The sequence below is a fragment of the Prenolepis imparis genome, unplaced genomic scaffold (assembly GCF_030444845.1).
Source record: "Prenolepis imparis isolate NDT839.2.m4 unplaced genomic scaffold, iyPreImpa1.0 SCAF_9, whole genome shotgun sequence".
NCBI classification, from domain to species: domain Eukaryota; kingdom Metazoa; phylum Arthropoda; class Insecta; order Hymenoptera; family Formicidae; genus Prenolepis; species Prenolepis imparis.
This window is the reverse complement of record NW_028141167.1, coordinates 8,767,130-8,785,030: the sequence shown is the minus strand read 5'-3', so window position 1 is coordinate 8,785,030 and position 17,901 is coordinate 8,767,130. Positions and strand designations below refer to the sequence as shown.

The 17,901-nt window shown below is 29.6% G+C and overlaps 1 protein-coding gene across 2 annotated transcripts in view; it reads right to left on the bottom strand.

Moving 5' to 3' along the window:
- Mmp2 (Matrix metalloproteinase 2) overlaps positions 1–16,840 on the bottom strand; it is a 167,648-nt gene extending 150,808 nt beyond the window's left edge. Inside the window, exon 1 of one of the 2 annotated variants that reach the window (XM_083047112.1) lies at positions 16,210–16,840. The gene's annotated coding sequence lies outside the window, so the exon portion shown is untranslated. Of the gene's footprint in view, positions 1–5,618; positions 5,792–16,209 lie in introns of those variants that run through there. The other variant, XM_083047110.1, reaches the window with a different exon arrangement.
- Positions 16,841–17,901: the final 1,061 nt, after the last annotated feature.

Genomic DNA, 17,901 nt, shown 5'->3' with positions numbered 1-17,901 from the left:
GAGAGAGAGAGAGAGAGAAGGAGAGAGAAGAATATTGGTTTAATATCGCAGTCGGAAGACCACGAATCTTGATTATAAATTTCGATTTATCCCCGACAGAAACTGTCTGAGGAGAGGGGACAAAAAGCATGCAAACTTCATCGGGCCCTTTAGTTCCAAGTACGGTTTCAGAAGAACCATTCGACAACTCGCGCGAAACAGTGCTCTTTTGTATTCGACACGATAAACGACTGCCTGGCTTAATGGCTCCGAAGAGTCCGGATTTCTCGTCACCTTTGAGAAATATGGGATATAGCAAGACGAAGGCAAAAGAGTTGAATTTCAACCGTGATCGAGGGAATCGTTCGAGAAAGAATGTCATAAATTTTTATGAATCACCATATAGCGGTTGCATACGACACATTTACGAAAACTGATCAATAGGTAAAGCATGTATAATAAATCAGCAGTAAAAAGTGTTCCAAAAGAGTTGCTTAAATTATAAATAAAGACTTATAAAATATTTTTGTTAAACTAATGATAAGAGAAATATAAGTACCAAATGTATCAAATGTCTTTTAATAAAACTATATTAATACATATACTGATTTTTTATATTGATAATATTATTAAGGTGAAATTAATATTAAAAGACAGAAAATAATAGAAAAAAACGGAGTTTGCTTCAATGCAATGCAAAATTCAATCAATCATATGAAAATCAAATAATCTTGAATCTACGATATAATCCAGAAAAAGAAAAACTCAATACGCACTCAATACGTGATATGTATTAGTAAAGGGAGAGAAGAAAGAGAAAAAGAGAGAGTTCCTTCTATTCTGTTATTGAGGAAACACGCGCGCACATGTTTTCCAAATTGACGGAGAACTTCGAAACCTTTATATCGTATTCAAGGATAAACTAAACGAGTCCTCGGGAGAATATTAAACAGACGGTCGGAAGTAGATAATAGAATTCAGGAAAACATAATTAAATCTAGTCTCACGCCGGATAAAGTCGCGCGCGCGCGTCTGATGAGAATTTCATTCGCTCCATTTTGTCTTACTCGCATTTAAGGTTTAAAGCAGAAATAAAAATTTTAACGATTAAAACAGAGATTTCAGTGAATCTGATTAATTAATTAATTTTTCCTAATTGTCTTTCAATTTTAAATTCAGTAAAATCAATATATGTGGAAAAATGATGTATGTAAAATATTATGTAATACTAAATTTCTAGAGATATTTGAAATATTATAGAAAAACATTTTGTTGTGTAATCTTACAATTTCTAACAACTACTTAAACTCTTGATAAGTACAATATCTAATTTAATATTAATAATAATAATATATATGTATAATAATATATATGTTTTGAATTAAAATATAAAATAATATAGTAATATGCATAGAGACAGAGTACTTCTTTTATGTATATTGAATTATTATATATATCAATATTAAATTAAATGTAAAATTATTTTCCTTGAATACGATGTATCTGATTGTATATAATGCTTATGTTTCTTATTCATATAATAAATCGTATAAGAAATAGGTTGTTAACGTATTAAACTGCAAAGGTTCACAATTTTATGAAAAACGCGTGAAAACGCAAAAGACACGATCAGCTGATTGAGCGAAAAAGATCAGAATCGAAGCGTAATCGTCATCATCCGATGGCTGGAAAAATGACGGGAACGGGGACATGAGATAATGGGAAGCCGATCGGACTGGTGCGACCGGAAACCGGAAGGAGATCAACATGCGGGGCCGAAAGAACGAGAGGATCGTTATCGCCGGGGAACGTGCCAACGCGAACGGACTGACCTCGTTTCGTCGTCTCGTGTCTCGATAATCACCGGCATTCTGTACCGCGTGGTTGCCTGTCCGCCTGCGACATACTTGGCGTTTTCATCTCGTGTCCTTAACAACGATTTTTCCCATCCTCCCGAATTGATCTCTCGACAGGACAAACGAATTCAATTTTGGATGTAATTACGCGATCACGGAGATTCTTCAAGAATCTCTCTAGAAAATGAACATTTTCGAGAAACTAGATATATGTTCCGACCTTTCTATCTCTCTTCTCTATTTTAAAAATATAATGTAAAAATAAAATTCGAAAATTTCTATTCCTTCCACATTAAGAAGAAATTGACTCAAACTTGATTTAAAAGTTTTATATTAAAACTGCAAGAAATTGAAAAATTAGCTTGAATATAATATTCCTTTTTAATTAGAAAATTGACGATAATTTCAATTGAATGGATTTCCCAAAGACATTAAATAAAAAAAGTGCAGGTGGAGCAATCAAGTGGACTGTGTTATCTCACTATCGGGGCATTGACCACGAAAGTCTTTCTTTCTTTCCATAGTAAACACAACCGATAAAAGACCGCGCGGAATCAAAGAGAAAGAATCGGTCGAAGACCTTAAAGAGATAGCAATACTTTTGTTTGAGTAGTCTTTCAATCGTCGGCTCTAAATCTTATTTCCACTTTAATACCATGATGCCACACAAAATCTCACAAATTGTCATTAGACGATATTGCAAAAGAGCTCAGACTTTATGGGAAAGAAAAAAAGAATTATTTTTCAAAAATATTTTATCTAACTTGAAACTTGATAAAAAATACACTTAAATATAGAATATTTTTTAAAAATAAGAATTTGATGCAAAATTAAATAAAAATAAAATAAAAATTAATTAATTCAAATAAATTACTCTTCTGTAATTTCTTTAATAATATGTAAATTAAAAATAATAATGATATATGACATTTCTTGAATTCAATCACATTTTATCATAAAACTTGGATAGTATTCTGTACAAAACATCAAACAAAATAATAAAGAATGAGACTATATTCAAGGGACACGATTATTGAAATACAAATTAAGAAAAAAACAAGTATACAATTAATTTGCAAGGGAACAATTCCAGAGGAAATGACGATGATATTTAACATGAAATGGCCTTCCGAATCGTTTTCTGCATAAATCAGATAATGGTCAATTATTTAACTACGTGCAACCGCAACATAAGAATGAATGTGATAAAACAAATAGCAAAGAATACAAATACAGTGTAAAGTGCTACACACGCGTAAAATAAATAGAAAAATGAAACAAGTTTTTAAAAAATATACTATTATAATTTTCTATATCAAGCTTCTCTCAAAAGTCATTATTTGAAAAACGCTCAATTGTCTTTTTATATTGCAACCGTATTAATTTTCTTATAGCAAGCACTTAAAAATCAATAATTGAAACAAAATGGAACGAAAAATGTAATCTGATGATCGAATTTCGTTATTTTTCAAGATCAAATCGATGCACTCTCCTTTTTATTTGCGATTTGTTCTCGTGTCTCGCTTACACATGTCCAGAAAATCTATGCACGCTTTCGGGATCGCATGTTTTGAAATCTCTCGCATTTCCGGAAGAAAAAATTTAAAAAACGAAGAGAAAAGAGAACGGAAGAAAAAGAGACGGCCATTGAGCCATTACTGCCCACTCGTACGGATATTTTCTGAATCGCGAAGGTCTCTCTCTTTCGTTCTCATCTTCGCATCTAGTAATTTATGATGTTATTTATATACATATTTTGGAGCAATCTCCAAAGAATAATTTGGCAAACATAAAAACAGCCTCTAGACGAGTTGCATCACACAATCTGCCTACTTTCGAAAAACTATGAGATAATGCTTAAAAAGTTAATTTTCTCTCTTCCACAATCATAATCTATATTTCTTTTTAATAAAAAAAAAATAGTAAAAATAAACCAATTTAATTTCACAATGTGTATTGTTTTCATATTTATTAATTTGTTTAATCTCTAAATAATGTTCATCTGTCTAATTTTGTTTTATATTTTATTATATGTTTCTTATATTATATTATATATAATATATATATATAATGTAGAGAAATGAAAAAAAGAGAATAAAACGTATATCTGCCCACTCTGCAGGGAAAAGCTGCAATATAGTACTGCATAGATCGTCGCTCCTACTGGGCTATCTATTTGTCTGCATTAAAAATGCATCCGTTTCTTGAATCTAGAGGGTGAAATATGTTGCGCGTATCTTACAACATGAATCAACCTGGATAGCACTCAGAGGATTTTCCGCAGCGCATACTAATGCAAATAATTCACCGGATATGCTAATCACGTCTAAATCGATCTACACGATTCATTCGTAGGCGCCGGTAGGCACTGTATCGAATATACCGTTATAACATAACTTCAGTGAAAGTGAGAAAAAGTTTTTTTTATTCAAACTTTATGATAAATGTGTCAATTAATTTCTTGCAACACATATCTCGCATTAAAATTATTCGATTATTTATATAGCTTAAATTCGCGATTTGACGATTAAAAATTATTTATTGCTTGTTTCGATAAAACCGATTTCACTAATTCGACAATAATAATTCAACAATAGAATTCGCAATTGTTCCATGTAAATTTTTAATTAATATCTTTGAAATGACATTCAAAATCGAAATTCTATTAAAGCGGAGAATAATTGTACAGATTTAAAATTAATCACTAAACGAAATTTTACAGTTTGTTGAATCTGTAGAATTTAATTTAGCAAGTTTACGCTTTTAATTTACAATAATTATCGATTCTTTTACACACACCCACACACACATATATGTATAGCTTTGATTATCTCTAGTATTAATATAATTTTATCATGAAAAAAAATAGATTTACAGAAATAGATTTACGTATATATTTTCTCCATTTTCTTTTTTAAACATTATTTAATCTGTGAAACAAATTTTCATTTACTACATTCGCGAACTTCTAAACAAAATTCCATTCTGCATTCGAAAATTACGTTAGCAATTATTTTTGAGAATTAATAATGGCTAAACTCTTTTTACCAACAAACTATTTTTGCTTTGTGGAAGTTAAACTCAGTTTTTGTTCAACGGTTTTAAAACATGACACAGCAGGATATGCAGCATGTCCATCGTTCATCGCAAAACAAAAACAAAAAAAGAAAAAAAAGATCAATCTCAAATTTGAATATCATACGCTCCTATTCGCACATACACATTGATATCGACAAAAAATTCAGCACCATTTCCTCCCTCATTTCCGTCCTTCCCCCTTCTGCCATGCGTTTACATAGTATGCACACACATATACACATGTACACAAAGCACACGATTTTTTTATTTCTCATAATCGTAATTTATGATCCCGATGCAAAGGCAACGTTTATTTCCATCAAAGATTATCCATGTTCTTTTTTTTAACGAAAGATTTATTTACTTGTAAAATTCAAATATTTTATCATGCTCTCTTAAATTGTTGTACAAGTCTGTACGAATATTATATATTTATTGTTCTTGTGCGATTTTTAAAGCATCTTACAATCATGTAAACACGTCAAAAGACCTAAAAATTCAAATTTGTACTTAATTTACACTATTAAAAAAACAATTTTTCGATGCAACAACCAAAATATACACTGTGTTAAAGAATCAGGCTTTTTGTCATAATACTGATCTTTGTATGTTGGTATACTGGTATATCCTGCACACTCGACAACGGTACGACAACGTTGCAATTGCATTCGGGGAAATCGTTTCGGACAAAGCTCGAAGACGTACAATGCTGCAAACGGTGCGATTCGCGCTATCATCTCCGCGACGACGACGTCATTTCCTGTTCTCGGTGGCGAGGTCAATCGCGTTAATCCCAGGAGGGTCGCGAATAAGCACTTGCGCACCCTTTTCGGCAAGAGAGAAAGAGCGACACGCACGTGCAAACAGTGCGCCGCGTGCCGCGCGACTGACGCCCGTCTCCTTCGAGGGCCCACTCTGTAGCCCCCACATTGCCCTCCCTCTCCCAGAATCTATCCTCGTCTCGCTAATGGTCAACCCAAACGAGAAAAACAAAGAGAGAAAAACAAGAAAAAAGTCTTCGAAACAAGATGAATTTAAAAATCCAATTCTCTTTTCTCTTTATCTCTGTATTGCTTCATAGAAACTGCCGGACATATAAGTGTATAAGCTTCAATTTCCAATTGTCGCAAGTAATAAATTATTTTGTGTCAAATGTGTTGCTTCTTCTTCAGAAGGATTAGATCATTTATTTTATATTTATGTCACTATAATCTGTTTAGCGCGAGATATAGTTATTTAAAATATAAAATTAAATTAAAATAAAAACTATTAAAAAAGATTGATAATAATTTTTAAACAAATAATTCATAATTATTTGCTTCATTTATTCTATAACAGATTATCTTCAATATATTTGTGAAATATAATAATTCAATCAAATAATTATTTATTTATTTGTATGTATTTTGACATTATTATCAATTTATATTTATTGCATGTTATTATTAAACGTGTTTTATTACATATTATTATTATATCATATTTATAGTTGCATGATAAACAGATAAAAGAAATAATTTTATTAATATATGCAATTATTAAACTTTAAAATTAAAAACCTAATTTTAAAATTTGTATTTCTCTTACTGAATTAATGATTTATTGACTTGGTTTACTGAATTAATCACATACATTTATCATGTGAATTTTTAAGTTATAATTTTAGCGATTTAAATAAGAATACTTTAATTACGGTAACAATAAAAGCAATACTTAAGATAAATAAAGATAACAAAAACATGAAATTTAAAAAATGACATTTAGACTAGTGCTCTCTCAAAAGTATGTCAGATCTCGACCAAAGACCAAATTATGCAGCTAATTTATATGCATGGTGTCCCAGACTCATCTACGTGTCTTCTAATCTAAGTTCAGTTAAGCTGAGAAGAGTGACATTTGTTCCAATGTTGAAACATCTCGATAACGGACAATTTAAAGTTACAAGGATTGAAAAATTACACATGTAACAAATTTCTTTATCATAAAAATCTAAAAACTTCGAGAATTTTATTCAGAAATGTAATATCAAAAATCAAATAGTCAGAAAAAGCAACGCTAAAATCAAGAAAATTATAGCCGTATGAAAAGCGACGAATCTAGGACATCATATATAATTATCAGAATCATATAGAAAAGAGCTGCGGTGCAAAAGTTTTTCAGTGCGTCTACAGCCTTTGAAAACAATTGTGGCTTTCACGAATAATACGAAATTTAGGTTGAGTTACTAATATTATTAAAATTAATCGAATTCAAAGAAAAACATGTACGAATAAAACTATATCCGCACACACATATCCCTCTTGGCGCGCTTTCAAGAATTTCCGTTCTTTCTTCCCCGCATCGTGTCTTTTCACACACACACACAAACAGACATAGAATAAAACATTTGACACAAGTTCGAAGTTTCCGTATTTTAACCGTGAAAGTAATTTCGACCAAAAAGAGACGGAAGAAATATCGGAATCCAGGGAATAGAGTAATGGAACGGACTTATTCGTCACTTTTGTTTCACGATTTCTCCCGCATCAGAATTATAGTTCATACTGTCAAAAATTTCATCCTTCTCTTAGCCTTATTTAATTTATTTCCTGTCGCTTTAAATACATTAATACATTAATTAATATTAATTGTACAACTTTTTTCTTATTTCTTATCTTATATTTTTATTTTCAAATTTTATTGCAATTTTGATAATAAATAATTTATTTTTGAAATTATAAATTTTCACAGATGTTTCTTTTTCAAAAAACTAGATAATTAACAATATTACTACTATTGCATGTCAATATAAATTATTGTAAATAATTTTTACCTTAAAACTTTATTTTATTTTAAAATGTTATATATATATATGTATATGTATATAATATTACATAAATTATTTAAAAATCCTTAAAAAATCCCAGGCACACTGACGTTTCCGGTCGTCCCTGTCTTTTGCACACCCACTTACAAACAGAGAGACCGTCCTCGCGCGTTGGCGAACCGGGTATGCAGTGACACACACATACCGCCGGAATCGCACAGTGCACTCGAAAATGGTAAGAGCGATTTGTTAAATAGACAAGATAAACGATGTTCTCTCCCGTAACACGCGAGAATCGATCCTACTAAAATGGACGACCATGAAAATGCAAATAGAGAATTACGTGTCCTCCTTGTGAGACCGAGCGATTATTCGCCGTGTCGCCTGATGAGACTGAACAAAGGATGTCACAGCGTGACGTCGTCCAGAAAATTCATAAAGTCAGTGTGAAAAAAGATAAGTCTGATGTGGATAAAAATGCAGATGCAAATGAAAGCACAACTTTCTCTCTCTCACTCTATTGAGTCTACTCTTCTCGTTCCATTGAGTTTTGCTTTTCAAATGCGGATCTCTCGGTATCTTTTCTAAACTTCCTATTTATATTCTTTCTTTTACAATAGACTGAATATATACCTATTTTGAAAAAAACATCGGAAAAGAGTAGAGTCGTTATACTTAGAGTCAATATTTAAGTTATCAATAAGCAAATTTTTCTTTTATAAATTTTTTTTTATATTTTACTATCTGCTCGTTTCTTTAATTTTTCTATTTCATAATCTTCAAATTTTTATTCCATATATTATCGTGCATTTATATTTTTTATTATGATCTAATTTGATCTAATTTCAAATTTGAGTGGGCATTTTAGTTAAACAAAAAATTTTATATCACAATTCGTGACGAGATAGTCCTTTTACAATCGAGATAAAAAAGATAACTCGAAAGACATACTAAAGCATGGAAGAAGATATCCTGTTCAAACAAAGCCGAATAAAAAATCTCTTGCACGATCGCGACAGTCGAGTGCGAAAAAAGTAATTGCGATGTAAATAAATGGAAATAGAGAGCACACACAATGTATACGAAGAGCACGAGGTTAAATTTAATACCGCACATCGCGACATTTTCCGTAATCCTGTCATATATATGCATATAATCTATATGTATGTATGGCTATGCGTGCGCACATGTGTGTATGTGTGGATCTTTCAAGGGATTCGTGGCTTACGCGAATTCAATGATGAACGAGCACCGAATGCACCTGATCCCCATTAACGATACTCACAGGACATCTTATCCTGCCCTCTTCCCCTGACCCTTCTCGGTCGACACAATAGTTGGGTAACTACAAGACGGAATTATTAATCTTACACGACATATTAATTAAAGCATGCGGTCAATAGGAGTGATCTGTGCCTTCTATATTGTGGAAAGTGTTATTAACTGGAGATATAATTATTTGGAAATGTAATTATTATAAAATATTAAAAAATTCTCTTCTTCGGATTTTCTTCTTTTTTTGAAAACCTTTTTTAATGTAAAAACAATTTTAAAAGAAAATGTTTAATATTTAAAATATAAATATCTTATTATTATTTATACTTATTATTTGCTAAAAAAATTATATATATATGGAGAGAGAGAGAGAGAGAGAGAGAGAGAGAGAGAGAGAGCAAATAAAAAATATAAATAGTAATAAGAAATATATCTTTAATCTTTTTTTAATTTTTGCGTTAAAGAAGGTTTTTCAGAAGAAATCATAAATATATATAATGTCAGTAGGAAAATAATTTTATAATCATAAATATTACATGTTATTTATCCGTATCATAATTACTAACGTGAATAATCATGATCTGATTTTGTTTAGTAATAATAAAACGATATTATGTTGTATTTTATCGTAAAATATAATATTTCTTCACTATATAATTTATAATTTTATTAAATATTCCTACACAGAGAGAATTTTCTCTTCAAATTTACCCTGAAAATCATGGTAATCGTGGGACAATATGGAAAGAATTTTATGAGAATTTCTCTGATTAATATTATTTATCACAATAAAAATAATAATATCTAAAATAAAATAAAATATAAAATGTTTGATTAATTTTACTATGCAGTTTAGTAAAATTAATCAAATATATTTTATATTTTATTTTATTTTAGATATTATTTTTATTGTGATAAATAATATTAATCAGAGAAATTCTCATAAAATTCTTTCCATATTGTCCCACGATTACCATGATTTTCAGGGTAAATTCTAAGAGAAAGTTCTCTCAGTGTATATGATCTAAATATTTATGAACTTAGAGAAAAAAGAGAAAAAAATTCAATATATTTTTTATATTACCATCAAATATCTAACACATTTATCAGTACACAGATAGAATTTTCTCTTAGAATTTACCTTAAAAATCATGGTAATCATGGAACAATATGATATGGAAAGAATTTTATGAGAATTTCTCTGATTAATATTTATCACAATAAAAATAATAATATCTATCACAATAAAATATAAAATATGTTTGATTTATTTTACCATCCAGTTTAGTAAAATTCATCAAACATGTTTTATATTTTATTGTGATAGATATTATTATTTTTATTGTGATAAATATTAATCAGAGAAATTCTCATAAAATTCTTTCCATACCATATTGTCCCACGATTACCATGATTTTCAGGGTAAATCCTAAGAGAAAATTCTCTCAGTGTACAATCGTGTCACGTAATTAATGAATGAATTAAATTACGGCTAAACTCATTAACTAAATCAATCGCGATAGTTATAATAATTAATTAATAAAATCAGAGTATAATCGCCATGAGATATTTGTATCCGACCATAATAAATGGCACTTATGTTAGATTAATTTCCTTAATAAAAACGAGAGTAAAAGAACCGATCCTGAAGAACGAACTGGACTGGACCATTCGAAAGGCGAGTTACGCAAAGTTGCGGTCGCCTGATAACCGCCCGATGATATCGGCCAATTAATTATATATACAAAGCGCGTCGAATCCGAAACGCTCACGCGGTATCATCTTTTAAAGCCCGATCATCGACAACGTAATATGTACAACGTGTGATGAATGGGACGGTTAAATCAACGGAGACCGTGTGGGCCAATGACCAGCCGCTTCCCGCGAGATAAAAGTACACGTTGCAAGATAAGCCTCGCGACGGATTCATCCTGCCCAAGACGTGTGGGTGCTGCGCCGGAAGTGGATATGCCTCCCCCCCTGCCCTCAAATAGGGTGCCGCGACAATCAGCACGACACTGACTCTCGCGAAATAGCAAAACCTAATTTTAACCCTGCTTTTATCTATCTTTTTCAATGGTAAAATCAAAAAGCGCTTCCTGATGCAAGGTTAATTTCCCACGACACGCCTGTATTTTTTTAAAAATTAATTCGAATTAATCTAATAATTTGTTTTATCTTACATTTTCTATTTATTAAAATCTATTTTAGATTAATTTATATGTAGAAAATATAAGATATACATAAATTTCTCTCCTACTCTTTTTTCACTCTTAATAATTTAATTTTTTTAATATCTAGATTTTATATTAAATTATATTAAAATTTATATAAACATTTTTTTTAATTATTAAAAATTATTATATAAATATTTTTTAAATATTAACACAATAGAAGAAATTATTTAATCAATTGAAATTTTCAATTTTGAAGTAGATGTATACAATAATATTATTTTAATTTATATCCATATTCATATATAATATGATGAATGTTTCTCTACTTGCAAAATCGAGATGCAATTCCGTGCGGCGGTACGCGATAACTAAATCAAAATGTCAAACGACAGAGCATTTAAATGCCGTTCGGTGATAAAGGAAAAAGAAAAGGAGATAATGAATAGGTCAGGCGAACAGAGCAACCGCCTTCGCGAACAATGACGAATATCGTAGTAAAAAAAAAAAAGCATCGCCTGATGAGTGTATTAAATAAAGCAGGCGGATAAAAACATTGATACACACAGAAGTATCAAAGTGATTCACAAGCAGGCAGGCGCGACACACCGGAAGTCACTGATTGTTCTGAAGGGTGGTGAACTTCTGTCAAGGGTCAATCGCCTTTTTGTCAATTAAATGTGGCCCCGACCCTCCGAACGAATTTCAATGGCGACGGAAAAATTAGCGGATGTAAATTTCAGGCTACTCGAGCTAACTGAATTATATTAAATAGATAGCTCTAATAGAATAATGAAGAAATTTTTTTATATAATGTTATTGTCTTGTTTTCTTTAGGTACTTGATAATATTTAATTCATAAATAATAAATGACTATGATTTTCATTGCACATCTAATATATTAAATATTATATAATTGAAATAAAATGCTTCCAAAATCTATCTAAACAAAAATCAATTTGTGTTTATCTAAATTCGAGTTATCTATTTGCAAACATCATAAGATAAAATAAGAATAAATAAATAAATGAATAATTGAACGATATTTTGTTCGATAGATCAAGAGACAAAGTGTAAAATAATAATTTCATCCTGACAGCTTTACAATGAGATTGATATAATCATTATCCGCATACAAACGCGAAATATATTTGTGCAGAATCAATATTCTATAGCAGGTAATGCTATCTTTAATTACGAATATATACGTTAATATATGTTACATGCTGTGTAGTACATGAAGACATCAATTTGATTTAATGAACGAAATTATCGAAATGCAATCTGTTTCCCGGAAAATATACCGCCATGCTCGTGAAAAAGGTAATTTAGCGATAAATTGGGAATTACGAGGTCATAAATGTCGCAAACGATGGATTCTAGTTGTAAATTACGGTTTATAGAACGAAAGAGAAGAATAGATTATAAAGCAAACATTTTATATCAATAACAATTTCGCTAAAACTAAATACATTAATTTAAAATTGAGGATATTTCGCAAAAAAAATATTCATGTTTCATAATTGATGGCCATATAATGCGAGATTTATTTTAAACGCTTTAAAACTTAATTTTTCTCTAAAAAAATTGAATTGCGCACGATCCTTTCTCTTTCTTTGCATTGAATATTTGCATTGCATTGAATTTTTATTTGATCACAAAGAAAATTAATTTTTTCATTTACCACTTTATCAATATTAAATATATTGATATTTTAATAAAGTAATAAATGAAAAAATTAATTTTGTGATCAAATTAAAATTTTATTCAATGCAGAGAAAAAGGATCGTCCGCAATTAAAATTATTTATAAAAAAATTAAGTTTTAAATTGTTTAAAATAAATCTCGCATTTTATATGGCCATGAATTATAAAATATGAATTTTTATTTAGAAAATATACATATATAACAATATGTAAAATATAAAATAAATTTTATAAATTTTTCATAATTTTATTTAGTTTATTAAGACTTATAGAAAATTATATTTCTGAACAAGAGAGACATTAATTTCCCCATTTCTAAAGAAATATTGAAAATTATTTTTTTTTGGTACTTTTAATAAAATGTTTTATTAAATAATTTTAGTTTGCTTTATTTTAAATAAGCTTTGCTTAGACTAATTGTGAAACTTTAGCGAAATAAAACCTATAAAACAATAATTGAAATAAAACAGATAAAATTTTATTTTGAATTGTAAAATCACGGAAAATCCATCTATTTAAATGTAACTCAAGATGATTAATTTTTTTTTTAAAGAAAACATTTCCTATGAATTAATCAAGAAATTTTGTTTATTTAATATTAAAATTATTTATCAATAATTTTTAACATATATTACAATTGTATATAATTTCCAATAATATATTTCTGTTAAATAATATTCTCTCTAAATTAATGAAAGGAGTAAAATCTCATCTCTATTCGATTGTATATAATTTTGAATAATATATTTCTGTTAGATAATATTCTCTCTAAAATTAATGAAAGAAGTAAAATCTCATCTCTATTCGATTGTATATGTATAATTTCTAATAATATATTTGTTAGATAATATTCTCTCTAAATTAATGAAAGGAGTAAAATCTCATCTCTACTCAATTGTATATAATTTCCAATAATATATTTCTGTTAGATAATATTCTCTCCAAATTAATGAAAGGAGTAAAATCTCACCTCTATTCGATTGTATATAATTTCCAATAATATATTTCTGTTAGGTAATATTCTCTCCAAATTAATGAAAGGAGTAAAATCTCACCTTTATTCGATTGTATATAATTTCCAATAATATATTTCTGTTAGATAATATTCTCTCTAAATTAATGAAAGGAGTAAAATCTCATCTCTATTCGATTGTATATGTATAATTTCCAATAATATATATTTCTGTTAGATAATATTCTCTCTAAATTAATGAAAGGAGTAAAATCTCATCTCTATTCGATTATATATAATTTCCAATAATATATTTGTATTAGATAATATTCTCTCTAAATTAATGAAAGGAGTAAAATCTCATCTCTATTCGATTGTATATGTATAATTTCCAATAATATATATTTCTGTTAGATAATATTCTCTCTAAATTAATGAAAGGAGTAAAATCCCATCTCTATTCGATTGTATATGTATAATTTCCAATAATATATTTGTATTAGATAATATTCTCTCCAAATTAATGAAAGGAGTAAAATCTCATCTCTATTCGATTGTATATAATTTCCAATAATATATTTGTATTAGATAATATTCTCTCTAAATTAATGAAAGGAGTAAAATCTCATCTCTATTCGATTGTATATAATTTCCAATAATATATTTCTGTTAGGTAATATTCTCTCCAAATTAATAAAAGGAGTAAAACCTCACCTTTATTCGATTGTATATAATTTCCAATAATATATTTCTGTTAGATAATATTCTCTCTAAATTAATGAAAGGAGTAAAATCTCATCTCTATTTGATTGTATATGTATAATTTCCAATAATATATATTTCTGTTAGATAATATTCTCTCAAAATTAATGAAAGGAGTAAAATCTCATCTCTATTCGATTATATATAATTTCCAATAATATATTTGTATTAGATAATATTCTCTCTAAATTAATGAAAGAAGTAAAATCTCATCTCTATTCGATTGTATATAATTTCCAATAAAATATTTCTGTTAGATAATATTCTCTCCAAATTAATAAAAGGAGTAAAACCTCACCTTTATTCGATTGTATATAATTTCCAATAAAATATTTCTGTTAGATAATATTCTCTCTAAATTAATGAAAGGAGTAAAATCTTATCTCTATTCGATTGTATATAATTTCCAATAATATATTTCTGTTAGATAATATTCTCTCCAAATTAATGAAAGGAGTAAAATCTCATCTCTATTCGATTGTATATGTATAATTTCCAATAATATATTTGTATTAGATAATATTCTCTCCAAATTAATGAAAGGAGTAAAATCTCATCTCTATTCGATTGTATATAATTTCCAATAATATATTTCTGTTAGGTAATATTCTCTCCAAATTAATAAAAGGAGTAAAACCTCACCTTTATTCGATTGTATATAATTTCCAATAATATATTTCTGTTAGATAATATTCTCTCTAAATTAATGAAAGGAGTAAAATCTCATCTCTATTCGATTATATATGTATAATTTCCAATAATATATATTTCTGTTAGATAATATTCTCTCAAAATTAATGAAAGGAGTAAAATCTCATCTCTATTCGATTATATATAATTTCCAATAATATATTTGTATTAGATAATATTCTCTCTAAATTAATGAAAGAAGTAAAATCTCATCTCTATTCGATTGTATATAATTTCCAATAAAATATTTCTGTTAGATAATATTCTCTCTAAATTAATGAAAGGAGTAAAATCTTATCTCTATTCGATTGTATATAATTTCCAATAATATATTTCTGTTAGATAATATTCTCTCCAAATTAATGAAAGGAGTAAAATCTCATCTCTATTCGATTGTATATGTATAATTTCCAATAATATATTTGTATTAGATAATATTCTCTCCAAATTAATGAAAGGAGTAAAATCTCATCTCTATTCGATTGTATATAATTTCCAATAATATATATTTCTGTTAGATAATATTCTCTCCAAATTAATGAAAGGAGTAAAATCTCATCTCTATTCGATTGTATATGTATAATTTCCAATAATATATTTGTATTAGATAATATTCTCTCCAAATTAATGAAAGGAGTAAAATCTCATCTCTATTCGATTGTATATAATTTCCAATAATATATATTTCTGTTAGATAATATTCTCTCTAAATTAACGAAAGGAGTAAAATCTCATTTTTATTTGATTGTATATAAATTACCAATAAAATATTTCTGTTAGATAATATATTCTCTCTAAATTAATAAAAGGAATAAAATCTCATCTCTATTCGATTGTATATAATTTCCAATAATATATTTCTTTTAGGTAATATTCTCTCCAAATTAATGAAGGAAGTAAAATATTATCTCTATTTGATAAATTTACTCACCGGTCGCTGCACTGTTGTCGAAACACCGTCGATCGTCCCATCGAAGTTTCTCAATACAAAGCGTTGTCTTGTTCTTACCGCGGGCGACACAGCTGATTATACTCTTCGATCGCGACGAGAAAAAGTATTACGCGAGACATCTTTCGTACAACACTCGCAAGTATACTCGCGCCAAAACGCGCGCTTTATTGTCCGAAAAGCGCGGGAACGGCGACAACCATTTCCACTGCTATCTGAACTTCGTCGCGATGCGAAATCAACATGGCGGTCTTTGCCTCATACCTTCATCCTAACGACACGACGACGATTAGACCACCGTTATACGTAATTCGACACGATTCGTACGCGGAAAGCGATCGCGCTCGCGAGACACGGTTCTTCACGAAAAACGAACGCGGAGGATGAACGGTGGCAGATGATCGGCGACGATGATCTCGAACGACGAGAAACTTTTGTCGCGCGACCGGACATTTTGCGGTCAGATACTTCGCGTTCGCGATCAAACATGATCGATCGTCCGACGTTCCGACACTCCCGACACGTTTCGCGAAATCGTTCGACGGCCACGCGTATCGCGCACGACGAGGAATCGCAGCAGACGCGACGCGGAAACGCGAAAATCGAGCAACTCCGGGTCCTCGGCTGCGATCCAAATGCTGCTCCGGCGCGCCGACTACAGACTCGTGCGCAAGATACCATGCGCAGTAGAGTCACCGCGATCACCGCGCCGACTCGCGTGCATTGCGTGATCTATGGTCGCTTTAGCGCGAGCGACGCGCGCGCTAATTCTGAAAAGAAAGTAAAAAATTATATTCAAATAAAAGATGACAAAAATATATATAAGAAATATAAAAATGTATGATGTAACAAGTACATAATTGTTAAAAAGAATTTCTTCTATCTTTTCTTTGAATATGTAATAAATAAATCGACATATAAAATCAATCTTTTTATTAACATATTTGGTGTTGGCCACCCTGCTGATTTTAACTCTCGGTTTATTTAACGGACTTGATGAAATTGGCCCGACGAGTTTGCACTTAATAATATATATTTGATGAATAGCAGGATTATCTAAATGAATACTTTATACGTTTTATCATTGTTATCGTGCTTATCAATGTGTCTGATGTGTCTTCGAAGTTATTCTCGTTAAAATAATTAATCAACTATGACGACGCTATCATGATTTTGCGATACGCAAAAAACTCTCGATTTTAGCAATATATGATTTCGAGGTCTCAGAAACACTTAATGATGAATACAATACCCGATACGATAAAAATATCAATTGTATTAAAGTTATATATAACGTATAAAACGTTTAAGCGAATATTAACAAAAACTACTTACAAATAACTTACATTAAGCAGCATCGAAATTGTTCACTGCTCGCAGGTTGGCCGCCGGACGTTGACTGAGAATTTGAATGATGGTCGACAATATATAGTATGTTCTTTTATTTGTCGCGCGATGTATGAACATTAACGCCAACTTGAGACTAGAATTAAAGCTGCAAAAATTTTGATATCAAGACACTTTTCTCTTTATTTAAATCAAGATTGTTGAATCAAAAGGATGTAGAGAAATATATTCGAAATATTTATACGATATGTTTATATGAGAATAGAGTGCGTGTTCTCTTTTTCTTCTTCTCCTTCTTCTTCTTCTCCTTCTTCTTATTGGCCAGTT